Source organism: Drosophila ficusphila, unplaced genomic scaffold (assembly GCF_018152265.1).
Source record: "Drosophila ficusphila isolate 14025-0441.05 unplaced genomic scaffold, ASM1815226v1 contig_197, whole genome shotgun sequence".
Lineage (NCBI taxonomy): Eukaryota > Metazoa > Arthropoda > Insecta > Diptera > Drosophilidae > Drosophila > Drosophila ficusphila.
The window spans coordinates 5328311-5342618 of NW_025064091.1; the positions used below are offsets into that span (position 1 = coordinate 5328311).

The 14308-nt window shown below is 39.1% G+C and overlaps 1 protein-coding gene across 2 annotated transcripts in view; it reads left to right on the forward strand.

Moving 5' to 3' along the window:
* The window catches only part of LOC108097426 (carbonic anhydrase-related protein 10), a 62165-nt gene that overhangs the window by 5759 nt on the left and 42098 nt on the right, over positions 1-14308 (forward strand). Inside the window, exon 1 of one of the 2 annotated variants that reach the window (XM_017199694.2) lies at positions 8862-9128. The exons of the other annotated variant lie outside the window; for it this stretch is intronic. The gene's annotated coding sequence lies outside the window, so the exon portion shown is untranslated. Of the gene's footprint in view, positions 1-8861; positions 9129-14308 lie in introns of those variants that run through there. 2 annotated transcript variants of the gene reach the window in all.

Consider the following 14308-nt stretch of genomic DNA (forward strand, 5'->3'; position numbering starts at 1 on the left):
TTAGAATTGAACCTTAATAAAAAAATAAAAACCACAATCTGTAACCAAACAAATACTATAGTTTTGGAGCTGTAGTTTTTTCATATTTTTAATTGTTTTTATTTTGCTTCACTGAGGCCCCAATGTGTTGTTTCGTTTTTATTGGGAAAAGTAATCAGAGCGTCTAAAGTTTGGTAAGAGGGCATCTCCAGTGTGCAGCTTTAGTCGGTTGTTTTCCATCATCCAATATGCACGCTTTCCGTTTGATTTTCCTTGCGATCGTTTGTGCAATTTTCTTTGGCCAAATTGAAGGACAAGACACTGGGCCCTTGGCTATAAATCGTTCAATAAAACCAGAGCGGCGGGGATCCTCAAGGGATAGTAGAGTTTGGAAAGATCGTTTAAACCTCAGTTATCGAAAAACAACTGAATCCCCTCCTACACCTAATTGTTAAACTACAGTAAATTGAAAATTTAACTGTGTATAATAAATTCTTTAAAAACAATGTATGACGTATGTGAGAATAAAATAAAAAGGTGAATTGTAAATGCTGAATTGAGTATAAATTTAAGCATTATATAATATATACATGCGCAATCTAACTACTGATATTGTACAGTAATCAAAGTGGAGCAAAGTAAAGTAGCTACTCGGCAGATTTAAGTCAATTATGCTATGGTTGCTTTGTGTCTATATTCTGCTGGCGATTTGCAATGTAAAATATATCCATTAAAAAAAAAAAAATATTTATTAATTTTATTTGATTTCTTTGAGCTCTGCGAAACTTCCTGGAACTTTAACATTATTTTATTATTAAAAGTTAATATATCATTTTCTGGATGTTATCCAAAACCCCGGCGAAGATCAGAGGAGCGGTATTAAAGTAATTCAGAAGTAGACTCGCGAGGCCCCAAGATTTATACACCAATTTGCCAAGTTGTATTGTAAAACTAATAAATTGTCGCCGCTAACTTGAATAATGTGTAAGTGGGACTCTCGGCGTGTGAAAGTGTGTGTGTGTATGTGTGTGGGAAAAGTATCTGTGTGGGGGGCAAAGTATCTGCGTCTGCCGTTGGAGGCGGCACAATTATTATCCTGCTCGGTTGGCTGGCTTTCCTGGCAGCCAAAAGAGCGGGCCGTGGCATAACTTTTAAATAAACTTTCATAATTTTGCATACTTGAGATAACAAATTGCATGTTGCAAGTCGTTTCCGCCCGGCCGTATTCGCTTTCTCTTTCGCTCTACTTACTCGCTTTATCTCCTTCTCTTTCTGAGGGCTGTATGCATTTGTTGTTTGCTCGTAACTTGTAAACTTTAAATTAGATTGTTTCTTGCCTCGATGTTTCTATTTCAGTGTCCTCACAGCGTCTCGGACTTTTGTTTCAAGTCGGCTTTTCTTTTTTCTGACGTCGTCATCGTGGCTTGATTGACCTTTGACCTCCGATTAGATAAGCTGTAATCTTTTGTTAGATTATTAGTATTATATATAATGATATTATATATGGGTGATTCCATATCAGATTTACAGTCGATATCGGGAAATTCGATGAGATATTTTTTTCATGCTCTTTATCGAAAATAAATCGACACGTATTTTTTATATGGCTCAGAAAATTTTTTGACAAAGTTATGATTTTTGAATTTTTGATGAACTGCCCTTTTTTTGATGACAGTCGCGTTTTCCAGCCCCAATAACTCGAAAACCGTACGTCGCAGAAAAAAAATGAATAGGAAGTAAAAATTTCATCCTTCCTTCTTCTTTGCAAAACTTTCATGAAAAAATTTTTTTAAACAATTTTTCACCACAAAAAGTTCAAATGTTTATAACAAATTCATTTTTCTCCAACTTGGACATTTTTGATTTTTTTTTCTTTCACAGTAAATCCTTCAAATTCTTCTGATGAACATACTAAAATTTCAGAATGGTATCAAAATTAGTTTTTGAGTTATAGAATTAAATAGCATTAAAAATTCATTTTATTGACCCTTACTATGCGCGCGCGAAGCGAATTGACGCTCGTTAGAGTCGTTGGTCGGCGCACGCCCTGAGACCGAGCGCGCGGACCGTGCATGATAATCTTTAAAATTCTATAACTCAAAAACTAATTTTGATACCATTCTGAAATTTTAGTATGTTCATCAGAAGAATTTGAAGGATTTACTGTGAAAGAAAAAAAAAAATCAAAAATGTCCAAGTTGGAGAAAAATGAATTTGTTATAAACATTTGAACTTTTTGTGGTGAAAAATTGTTTAAAAAAATTTTTTCATGAAAGTTTTGCAAAGAAGAAGGAAGGATGAAATTTTTACTTCCTATTCATTTTTTTTCTGCGACGTACGGTTTTCGAGTTATTGGGGCTGGAAAACGCGACTGTCATCAAAAAAAGGGCAGTTCATCAAAAATTCAAAAAATCATAACTTTTACAAAAAAATTTTCTGAGCCATATAAAAAAATACGTGTCGATTTATTTTTGATAAAGAGCATGAAAAAAATATCTCATCGAATTTCCCGATATCGACTGTAAATCTGATATGGAATCACCCATATATATATGGACTGGTTTTATTTCGCTCGCTGATATACTCAGTTTTGTATATATTTTTTCACATATCTCTCGAAAATTAAAAGAGGAATACATAATCACCCAGACCTACAGAACCACCACTGCTCTTTAGTTAATTTCGAACCCAAAGGACCCTCGAAACGTGTGCGTGTGTTTGTGTGTGTGTGAGTGCGGTTGAAGTGTAATTAAATTCACCAAATAGCAGTTTAAACAGCAGCCGATTATATTAATTTCATATCATTGCACGACTGGCCCAAAACTGAAACCAACGAAACACACGAAAGGGGCGGCGGGGTCAAAGCAATTAGCAAACTGTGGGCGGTCCATTAGTTACACACACCCGCCTTGAGGCCAGACAAAAAGGCAATTAACAAAGATTTTGTGGCCAATAGTTGTCAACAGATTGTTTAATTTGTGCCGAGTGTGCCAGTCGGTCATTTGGCCAACAACCAGCAACGAAACCTGCCCACTGACCAAATGACCAACTAACCAAACACATGCTGCGACACAGACAATATAATGTCATATTTAACACAGGCTCCTCTGCTCCTTGTTTTCCCCTGTCTATGTGTGTGTGTGTGTCTGCCCCAGGGGGTGGGGTTGCATTAAAGATAACCATGAAATTGTTTAAAATATATTCTTTCAAAGTGGCCTAATTTCAGAGAAGCTGGGATAAAATAATACATGTTAAAGGTTTCTTGGTAGAAATTTAAACTGAAGGTAAATGGGATGTACAATGTAGAACTCAAGGATATTTTTGGTCAGTTCAACATTTATATTTATACTTTGGTTTGTAATGATATTTGTTCGAATTGAATCATGTATTTGTATTAAGGGGTTATATACCTTTTTCAGAATCAAAAAATCGAAAAAAATTTTATGATTTTTTTTTTATGTACATACTTTCAACAATTTTTCTGCAAAATTTTTTAGAGATCGGGGCACTAGAACCTAAGATACAGCCGTTCATAGCGCACGGTGTGCATGACTACCTAATGTCCACCTAAAACTTTAACCGCGATTATCTCGGAATCGCATTTTTGAGAAAAGGTCGTTGCGGTGAGCACGATATCTCGGTAACCACTACATCGATCGATTTGAAATTTTGGGGGATTGTTTGTAGATACAATAGCTAGTTCGTGAACGAAGGAATTTTATTTTCGATAAATTTTTCTATTTTTTTGGGGCGAAAAACTAAATTATTAGACCTCAAAAAATCGGTTTTTTTGAAAAAATAATCACTGTAACTGTAAAAAATTTTTTTTCGTAAAATCCTTCGTTCACGAACTAGGTAACACTATATACTAACGTAGTTTTTTTTTTTTTTTTTTTTTCGTTGAGCCGTTTTCTTGTTTTCTTGCTCACCGCAAGCCTCTAATGAAAAAAGGACTTCTGCGGCAAGGACTACAACTTCCACAATTCTCAAAATTTTCACTCAAAATTTCAGACGAATTAAGTTAAGGACACGTACTTTGATAAAATATATATTGAATTTAAATAAAACAATGGCAACATGCTAAAAAAAAATAAATAAAAACCCTGTATTTCTCTGGTCAAAAAGGTATATAACCCCTTAAACAAAATTCAAATTACATATACTTCACTTTTCTGAGGCATAAATGTTTCTTAGAAGGGTGCCATGCATTAGAATGATTCCCCCAATATCTTTTAACTTCAGTGATCGCTGCTGCTGGCCATTTGAAAATTTCTAACCGAGAGGCTTTATTTTTTGAAGAGCCCTCAGGCAGGCAGTGGGAATTTTGGAATTGAGTAAATTGACCCTCGTGGGCGACTCAATGGGAGTTATGTTGTTCTTTTGGACCTCCCCGCGGGGGTTAAATCCCCTCATCCCCCATCTCCCCGCATTGTGATGTAGCGGTCCCCATGCCGTCAAACTCGCTGTGCACTTGGCAAAAGTTTCGGGGCCAGAAAACCGCAGCAAAAGTGGCCCTAACCCCGAAATCCATTTTGCACCACCCATCGAAGTGCATGCCGATATGTGTACATATATAGCTATTTATATAGGGATTGGGGGGAGGGGAAGGGGAAGGGGTGGCAGTGTCAAGTCGGAGACATGCATAACGGTATACAGATATGGACAAAGACTGAAGTTCGTTGCTGTTCTGTTTCAGTTTCGGTTTCAGCCTGAGCATATGTCTTAATTTTTGACCGAAGTTTCCCAGGAAAACCCCCTCCCCCATCCCCCATCCCCCTTCTCTTTCGTTTTCCCGGCCATTCTGTTGTTGTTGTTGTTGGTGTTTGAAATAAACTTTAATGAGTTTTCTGCTTTTCAGCCACAAAAACCACTTAACCGGCACATATGCAAGCAGAGGGTAGGACAAAAGGGGCGGGAAGCTGCAGAAACTTTAGCCGGCTCTGAACATTTTTGGCCAGCCAAGTTAACATCGCACACAAACACATTTGGGGCTTTAAATATATATATGTTTATGTGTATGTGTATACATATATGTATATATAGAAGAAGGGAGGCAATGACCAGCGGCAGAGGCAAAGAGAAAAGGAAAAAAAACGAGGCGGCTGCTAAAAATTTGAGCGCATGTAAATTTTTGTGGGGCAGGAAAACTAGTAGCAAATGAAGTAAAAAGGATGTGGCATAAGGCTGCTGCCCCAACCGACATTTATGGCCGGCAAATTTCCCGCTTAGTGCTAACCAATCAACTGTGGCAAGTCCGGTTCCATTTTCTGGGCCAGCAGTTCCTTCGATCCCCGTTCCCCATCCCCATCCCCATCCCCATCTCCATTCCCATCACTTGTACCCCAAACCCAATCCCAATCTCAATCCCAATCCCATTCCCGACCTGTCGTTCCAGCTGCCGCTTCGTAAATTTAATTTCTGACTAACGACAACATGTCGTATGAGTAATGCAAGACCTTTCAATTCAGTATTTTTAGGAATTCCTTCCTTTTTTTTACATTCAGCTTAGTAAGTCAGTATTCAAATGTCTCTCGGCTAATAAAACGGTCATTCACTGGAGTGGAAAGGGGGCGAGGGGGGGGCGTGGCAGGTCAGCATTGTCAAAGTTTTATGAGCGGTCAAGCTCGCGCATTTCAAGCGTCTTTTGCTTAATTACATTTGCAGCACACTCGGTTGAGCTGCTGGATATCCTGGAATATGAATGGGTATATATGTGCTCATATAGCTATATTTTCTAGGATTTTATAGATTATGTTTGTTTTGATTTTTGTAGAAACGTTTGAACAAATAGTTGCTTTTCTGGTAAATGGTTAATTATCTTTACTACTATATGGAACAAGGTTTTAAATATTACTAATTTTTTTAAGGGTAAAACTTTTATAATGAACATCTAAAGTTTAATAAGCAATATATTTTCGTGTAAGGTTTTTATACGTAATATAAATGCTTATTGGGTTTTTAAAAGGTAAGCCCTTTTCCCAACTGAAGGGTATTATTGAAGTCTATTTATGTGTGGAAATGCCATGTAATTTTTTGCTGGCCAGCTTCATAACTCTCTCAATATGTGTGGCTGGGTGCTCCGAAAGTCGCCGCATGGCAGACCATGTACAGACATCTGTCGGTGGTCATTTTCCAGTTGCCATCCCCCCTGCTCCTCCTTCGCCGTGATGCCCCTGATTTTTTTTCAGTGTTGGTCCTGCAATTACTTTGTGGCCAAAGCCAAAAACTAAATGTGGACGCGACGCAGCTGCCGTTAGCATAAAGTAATCAAAAAAGTTTTGCTTTATTGTGGGGCAGCCCACTCATCATCATCACCATTGAAGCTGCAAAAAAGCCATAGCTTTCTATATTCTCCCTCTCTTCGTATATATATATGTATTTATTTATATACATATTTTTGTTATTTCCTGGTTGAAATGCAACCTTGAGTCCGAATGAAATAAAAAATTGATAAGTTCTGCTCACCGATTTCTGGCTTTGTCTTAGTTTCCCATTGGCTGGCAAACTTAATTGTACACTGACTGGCAGCAGAAGAAAATAGAAAATCAGAAGCTAAAGCCGAGGCGACGTATAGAGTGCTAGGGCAATTTGGTATTATTCGCACGTAATTCGATGAAATTTTAATAATCCAGCTACGAAGGTAATAAAGAACTTTTGGACATGTGCGGCTGAAGGCCGTTTCCTGTCTCACGTGTGTTGTTTTCAGAGGTAGCAGGGTGTACATTGGTTTAAATAAATAACGAAATGATATGAAACATTTCACAAAATAATGGAAAGTAAGATCCAAAAAAGTTGGATATATTTGTAGTGCTGTATACCCGTAGTTTTTAAATCTTTTAATATATTCTTATGATGCTTTTGCTGTATCTATTTTTGTTAGGGTATTCCCTTTTCTAATACCTACCTTTTCAAGGGTCTGACACCTGCAGGCAGCACCACCCAACCACCCAACCACTGCCCCACTATTGAACAACTTGATTGGGCTTTTGACTTGATTTCGCATTGATTGCAATTGCAATTTTAGCTTTTGCCGGCGCAGAGGGCGCGGGAAATTAATTAAAATTACTTACCGACTGGCAAACATTTCACTTGATTTCTCTATTATTGGGCGCCAATTAATTTGCTTAAATTTTCGTGCCGAACAAAACACGAGCAATGCTAAAAATTTAATTAAAATTGAGCAAACAAACAAACATTCAACGGGGCAGCTAGTTAGTTCAGTTCAGTTCGGTTCGGTTCGGTTCGGACCACTTTGTAGCTAAAAAAGTGCGGTGGAATGGGCAGTTCTTCAGAACTCATCCTCCGCCAGAGGAACAAGTGCTGTGCAAACACATGACGCATACGCCGTGGCGGCCCAAAAAAGCGAATTTCATTTGTGGCAAATGGCAAATGGCAGCAAACTAAATTGCTCAAAAGAGCCAACAGGGGCACAAACACACACTACACACGCCACACACACACTAAACACTCACACGCATACACACACACACACACAGAGAGAAGCATAAAGTGGTTCTGGCCAAGACTGGCCAGAATCTCGGCACTCGGCACTCGAAACTCGACACTTCCCCCTTGCGTTCACTTCCTTGGTCTTATTAAAAGTTGCTGGCATTCTTGTGTTTACCTAGCACAAATGTCAAATCAGATGGAAAAATGCGCACGAAATGCAGGCAGGACGCAGGAAGCGAGGACTCGCCTCTCGGAAGCCAGGACTCTAAACTCTGCACGCAGGACTCGGGACTCAGGACTCTGGAGTCAGGTTGCTCATGCCAGATACTTCTGCATTCGCAGGATGCGGAAAGAGCTGCGAAAATTATTCAGCAAAAGTATAAGGCTGCAGAGCTTTTCGTTCAATGAAGCTCTGATTTGCTTTAAAAGAATAAGCTTGTTTTTCATCTAGTAAAAGTCTTTAAAATAATTAAGTAATTTAAATGTTTGGAAGCAATTTCCACTGTATTTATTACTTTGCATATCAAATATTTTATTATTCAATATAATAGTTATTAAATGCAAGTTGACTGCCTGAATTACTTGTTGCCCTTTTATTCATAACATGTTATTATATTAGTAAAATTATTTTGTATTCCTATTGAACATCTATAAAATGTAAATGAAGCGTTAGTCGTGTGAATCCTTAGAATTTGATCAATTGCCTTTGCAGTTCCCTTCGGCTGGCAGTCAATAAAGTCAACTCTTCAATGGCACTTGCCAACATTCCACTTCCGACTAACTACGCTGCGATTCAACGAACTCGCACAGCCAAGAGCTAAGCCCCATCCGTCGTCGTTTCCTTCCTCCTCCTCCTCTGTTTTTGTTCCTTGTTTTTTTTTTTTGTTGCCAGGACTTGCCACGTGTTTCCAGTTTGTCCTGGAATGTAAACAGAAAACGTAAACAAACGCCGGCAAAACGAAATCCACCACGAGGTGGACGAGAAGTCGGACTTCGGTTCGGAATTGAGTCGGGTGCGTTCGGCTGTTATCCTGTCGGGTGGTCGAAAGGCCTTCGGCCAAGGATTCGACGGAGGGGCGCAGGCGCCGATGGCCAGTTTTGTAAACAGGAAGCGAGGCCAAGGGCCGCCGGACTGCTCCACAGCCAACGGCAATCCTGAAGGACCCGAGTGGCCAGCCGAAGGGTCCTTCGGCTGATTTGCTGGCTTTTGCCGAGCAGCCGAGGGCCGGTTGTCCTCGCAGGACTCGAGTCTCTGTTGTGGCGTCTTCTTCAGCCGCGCAACAGTTTTGTTTGAAGCGTCAACACGTGCGGTAGTCAGTCGTCCTTGGTCCTGCTCACCGACAGTCCTTTCACCAACAACCATTTCACTCGAATTATGGCCAGGACTCGTTGAGCCTGCTTTCGCGTAGCGGGAAACATGTAAATTTCCAAGTGCACTTCAGCAAGTCAGCAATCGAAAATAAATTCAATTGAGTTACACCTCCCCCCATTCGAAAAAGAGACCGTCTCGAGTGCCGCCGAATGCCAATCCAGAAATACAACTAATAATGAACAGCGATTTAACCAACTTAACCGATTTATTAATGATTTTTGTTGTTTTTGTTGCGTGCCACCGCCATTAATCCGAAGTAGAGAGAAATAGAGAAGAGAAAAGGCGAGAAGAGGAGTCAGTCGGGCGGCAGAATTAATCAAATTAAAAGGTAAAGCCAATGAAATTCCTCGAGCAACTAATGAGAGGCTTCCACAAAACCCGAAAAACACAAGCGGCAACTTTTCTGTCAAAAACAAATTGCAACCGCAACCGAATCAAAGCGAAGCCAAAAGTCATTGGGGACCCCCAAAAGCCTCCTTAAACTCCCTCTTTCCCAGACAAAAAAAGGCCCCGCTGAATCAACGTAATTTGTGCTCATTATAATCAAACAGGGAAAACAAACTCACATGGTTATTTCGGCGTTGCCTGGTAATTTTCATTAGCCAAGTTGCCGCCCACTTTTGGTCCTTCGTTGAATAGCTGTTGCCAATGTCAGAAAATCGAAGACAAAGCCAAACGCTTGTTGACTAATCGTTTCTCGATTGCATTTTAAATGGGAACTTCGAGTGCCGGAAACGGAAGTGCAGTCGCCCAACAAACGCCGCACTTTCTGCAGTTCCAAACAAAACAGGGGAACCCCCGAAGATTTCCGCTACACAGAGTGTCACATTTAAGTGGAGTGAATATTTGAATAGTGCTCTGCTAGTTTCTCATTCACTGTATGCTCTCAAATATTTTCACAAATTCTGCATGCAAAGATTTGAGCACAGTCAAGTTGACTTTTGTTTCGGGAAACAAGTCACAAAGACTTCTGAGCAGGAATTATTAAGATTTATGAGTGCGATGTTAAAGTGTTTTGAGTTTGCAGGTAGATTTTTCAAATGCGTTAAAAATTTGTAATTCAGAGAACTGATTTCTTTTCAGATTTCAAATCAATTAGTCAATTGATTTCCGTAAAGATTTCAAATCAATGGTTTAAATCGTATTTTATAGTAATCAAATTATAAATTGAACAATTTAACTTCCAATTAGTTAATACAAATTAAAATTCTCTTGATTAACAATCATTTGTTAAGTGCTGATCTTGTCATAATTTTTAAATGAACGCACTTGAAAGCCATGCATATTTGCAATTCGATTTATATTAACAAAAATCCAAATAATTTAATCGTGATAAGAGGTGTGCACTTGAGGGCTAATTTGATAATAATAATTATAAAATATAAAAACGAGTGCTTTAATTACGACAGCCAAGTGATTTTGATAAGCGGCTGTGCCACGAATTCCCTCGGTGGCCATAATAATGGTTTAATTGCTGCGGATTAGTTCGAGCGTAGCGATTGTAATCAATGGGAAGCAGACTGCTCTTACGTGAATATTTATGGCAAATATATTCCATCAAATTTTCATCAATCAAATGGCCAATTTTTGAGCAAACAACAGTCTCGTTTTACCCAGCCAAACACACACACACGCACACACAATTTTGGCACAACAGGAAACAAAACAGAACAAAAAAAAAGGAAAAATTGCACAAATATTTGCCAACAATTTCCCCGAACGGCGTCGCCATCAACATCATCAGGAGGCTGCCGACAATAAAATCAAGCTGGCAATTTATTTGCCATTTTTTTCCCATGTTTTCCATGCAGCTCGCACTCGCACTCGCAGGAAAATAGCCGAGCGAAATCAAAACGAAATTAATAAAAAAGAATTTTCATAAAAATTTGGCGCGCACATGTAGAACGAGCGGCTTCCTCCTCCTCTTCCATCCGTTTGAGCTTTTGTCTGTCGTCACAGTCGCCAATCAAGTTGCATTCACCGGCTTAGAGTCCTTTGTCCTCGCTGAGATCCTGGAAAATAAAGCCTTAGCAAGCTACTCCTGTCTGCCATTTGACTTCGCTTTTTTGTGCTACGAATAAGTTTGCCATTTTTATAGTATTTAAATCTTCGGGAAAAGACTCTTATAAGTTTGCCATCCTGATTTGCCTTTAGTTATTTCACTATTTCTTTGCATAAAAAAGTAAAATTCCGGCGAATGTAATATTATGTCAGCAAATTTTACAATTTTGATTGGGTTCTGTTCTATTTTCGTGTGTTTATAAATCAAACATTTGCATAGGGAACTCGAAAACTGAAATACCAATTTATCAAATTAAATGTTGCAGCCGCAAAAGGGATACAATTTATTTCGGGGGATATTACAAATGTGTTCTTCTGCGGGGGAAAATTTCATTGGCACCTTTCCCAGCGGCACTTTTTGTCCCCTATTTGTGTGTTTTTTTTTTTTTTTTTTTTTTTTTGGCCATTTGCGTGTTCATGACGCAACATTTGCGGTTGTTTATGTTTTTGAGGTCGCATATCGTGGTTGGCCAATTGTTATGCGCATTTCGTTTAATTGCACACACTCACACACTCACGAACACACACATGAACACTCGGCAGTTTTGTGGTGACACCGTCGTCGTCATCGTCATCGTCATCGTCCGTTTAGGTGTTAATATTTCAATTAGCAGTCGTTTAGGTTTACGTATCGCCCGGAATTTGCCGTAATGCTCCACGCAACTGTTACGGGAAAAGTCGTAACGCACACGCCATGTGCTTGATTTTCACTGCGGCTTCTGTATGCTGCTTTTCCATCCCTCCCCTTCCTTCGTTAATGTTTTCCATGAACCCGAGTTAGTTTTACAACTGATTTCTACGGCCGAGCACTTAACTTGACCAGATTGCAGCGCATTTTATTGGGCATCATCTGGCCGATCTGCGGCCAAGTGGTAAATCCCGTGAAATACACTAAATAAGTTGGCGAAGCCAGCAAACTAGTTTGATCAACTTGGACGGAACGAGAAGTTCTAAGGCTGCTGTCGGAAAAAGTAATTAGTTGAGAAAATCTGGAAGACCAGAAGTAAAGGATTTGGTTGGAAAGTTTAGTTGCGGATTGTGTTGTGCATTTTCTGTTTGCTAGAAATGGTTGTGCAATTAATGAAAAAAGCCGTCTTTAAAATAAGATAACATTCAAATGAGTTATTTTTATGATAAATAACAAATAAACGATTTTGTTTCAGAAGTTGCAATTGAGAACTAACACAAAATAACCCATAATGTGTAAAAGGAACTTACAAATAGAAAACAAAAATCTTAGGCAATTCGTTTTCGATTTCTTTTTTATTCAACTATTTATTGTGTAAACTTTGCGTTTATCTGCCAACAAACAAGTTGACTACACAATTTAAAACGCATTTGCAGGGTTCCTTTGAAAATCTCCCTTCGAAACTAAAAACACGATCTCTCTGGACCCATTCTGCGCACAATGGTCTTCTGGTCGACTAATTTGCAAATAAATTGATTCGAAACTGAAATAATTGCATGCGGTGCGGGCGAACAAATAAATGAATTGCAATAAAATAAAAGAATGTACTTATTTGATCCCTCAAGGAAAGCGGCGTACATGTGTTTCCATAGCCAGTATATATTAATATATACATGCGTATATATTTATATATATAGTAGATTTAAAAACATTTGCTTATCATTTTTATTATGAGTTGTAGGCGGCGAAGGCAGAAAAACTTTTCAATAATGAATATGCAACAGTAAATGGCCAGCGAGAGGTGGTTTCACTGTGTTTTTTGAACATTTTAATATGCATGGCAGGGCCCGCCGACACATTGCGAAAATGAAAAGAACAAAAGGTTGTGGGGAAAAGCGGGTGAAGTGGGGAAGTGGCGGGGGGCTTTTCCGGGGCATGGTTAAAAATAGGGGGTGGCGTGGATCAGAGAAAGCCGAGGGCTGGAGGTCGGTGGAGAAAAACCGCCGGCGGCAAACGAAATAAATTTGTCAGCCATTGCAATATTCTTCTTCGCGGCCCGCAAATGAAACTCGAATGGAATGGCTCTGGACCTGGTCAATAAATAAATACGCAAAAGTAAAATATATACAGGCAGATGAAAATGCAAACGTATACACAAGGCTGAAATTGTGCATGAAAAATATGAAAAGACTTTTTGGTTAACGTATCGCCTACCATTTTCCCCCCAAACTCCCAACCCCCATTCACCGTTCACCTCCGGTTTTCCCCTCGAGTTTCCCGAGCTGACAATAAATGTCATTTAGTTGCGGGGAACAAGGGTTCCGAGGTCCTGCAGCTGCTCAGCTGCATGGCAATGCCAATAAAATTTATTTAAAGCAAATTAAGGCTCCAATGGCCTGCGAATGATTTGTGTCCCGAGTCCAGGATCCAGAATTCAGCGTTCAGCATTCCAGCATCCAGCATACAGCATACAGCATCCTGCATCCTGGGAGCAGGACCTTCGGCTAATCGGACTCGTGCAGATATCCCTTGGGGATTAAGTTTCATTTACAAGTTAAGCCCAATTGTCAGTAGTCCGAATTAAATGTTTTCAATAATTTAGGGCTTTCATCGTCGTGTTTTGTTTACCAGATAATTTGAGGCCAAGTGAAAAGGTCGCCGGCTCCTTTTGATTGTGTTGCCACAAAAATATCGATTCAAAACACACGTATGCTCGGCCACTTAAAGCCGCCCAATTAAGCCATCTCCGGCAGACCAGGCTTAAAGCGTCCCCAAAATAGCGATGCATTTAAGTCATCAGCTCCAGAAAACAGCTCAATTATTTATGGAATAAATGCAGCTTAAATTCTGGGGATTTTAAACTTGTTTTCCCGGCACAAAGGCGACTTATTAAAATTCAAATAAAATGTGTGCCCAATGTGTAAACCGTATGATAAATGCCTGAAATTCGAGATAAGGCTGCATTCAAATTGCATAATCTGCTTCCATTGTGTTGTGCGTCTTTCGGCTCCAGTTTTTACCCAAAGTTAATTGAGAAGTGTAGTTTAATTTCTGGCCTACGAGTGCTGCCCTAAGTCGTTCACAAAAGCTGGCAAATGAATTTTCACTTATCGCAGCAGCAAATCAAATGAAATGCAGACTCTGTTTGTGAAAAATAATTTAAAGAGAAAGTTCTTTAACAAAATTGTGTGTGTTTTTATTTGGAATCTGGAATCCCTCGGGAGTTTCAGCACAAAATGTCTGTTATTGAACATTTTTTATAAATGCAGGCTTTTATTTTGCGCAAACTAGTTTTACTATTTTTGGGTTTTTAATTATTTTTTGCGAGAAAGTACAATTAGTGTGGCAAATTGAATACTCTTTGCTATATTTTTGCAATATTTTAAATGATGTAAGGCATCTGCACAATAAAATTGTGTTAAGAAATGCATTTAATCTTATACATGTGTTCTCTGTTCAAAATATTGTGTAATGCTTAAATAACTTGTTGTTTCCGCTTAAACATCTTGATAGACCGTTTAGCTTTTAAGTTGCTTTCC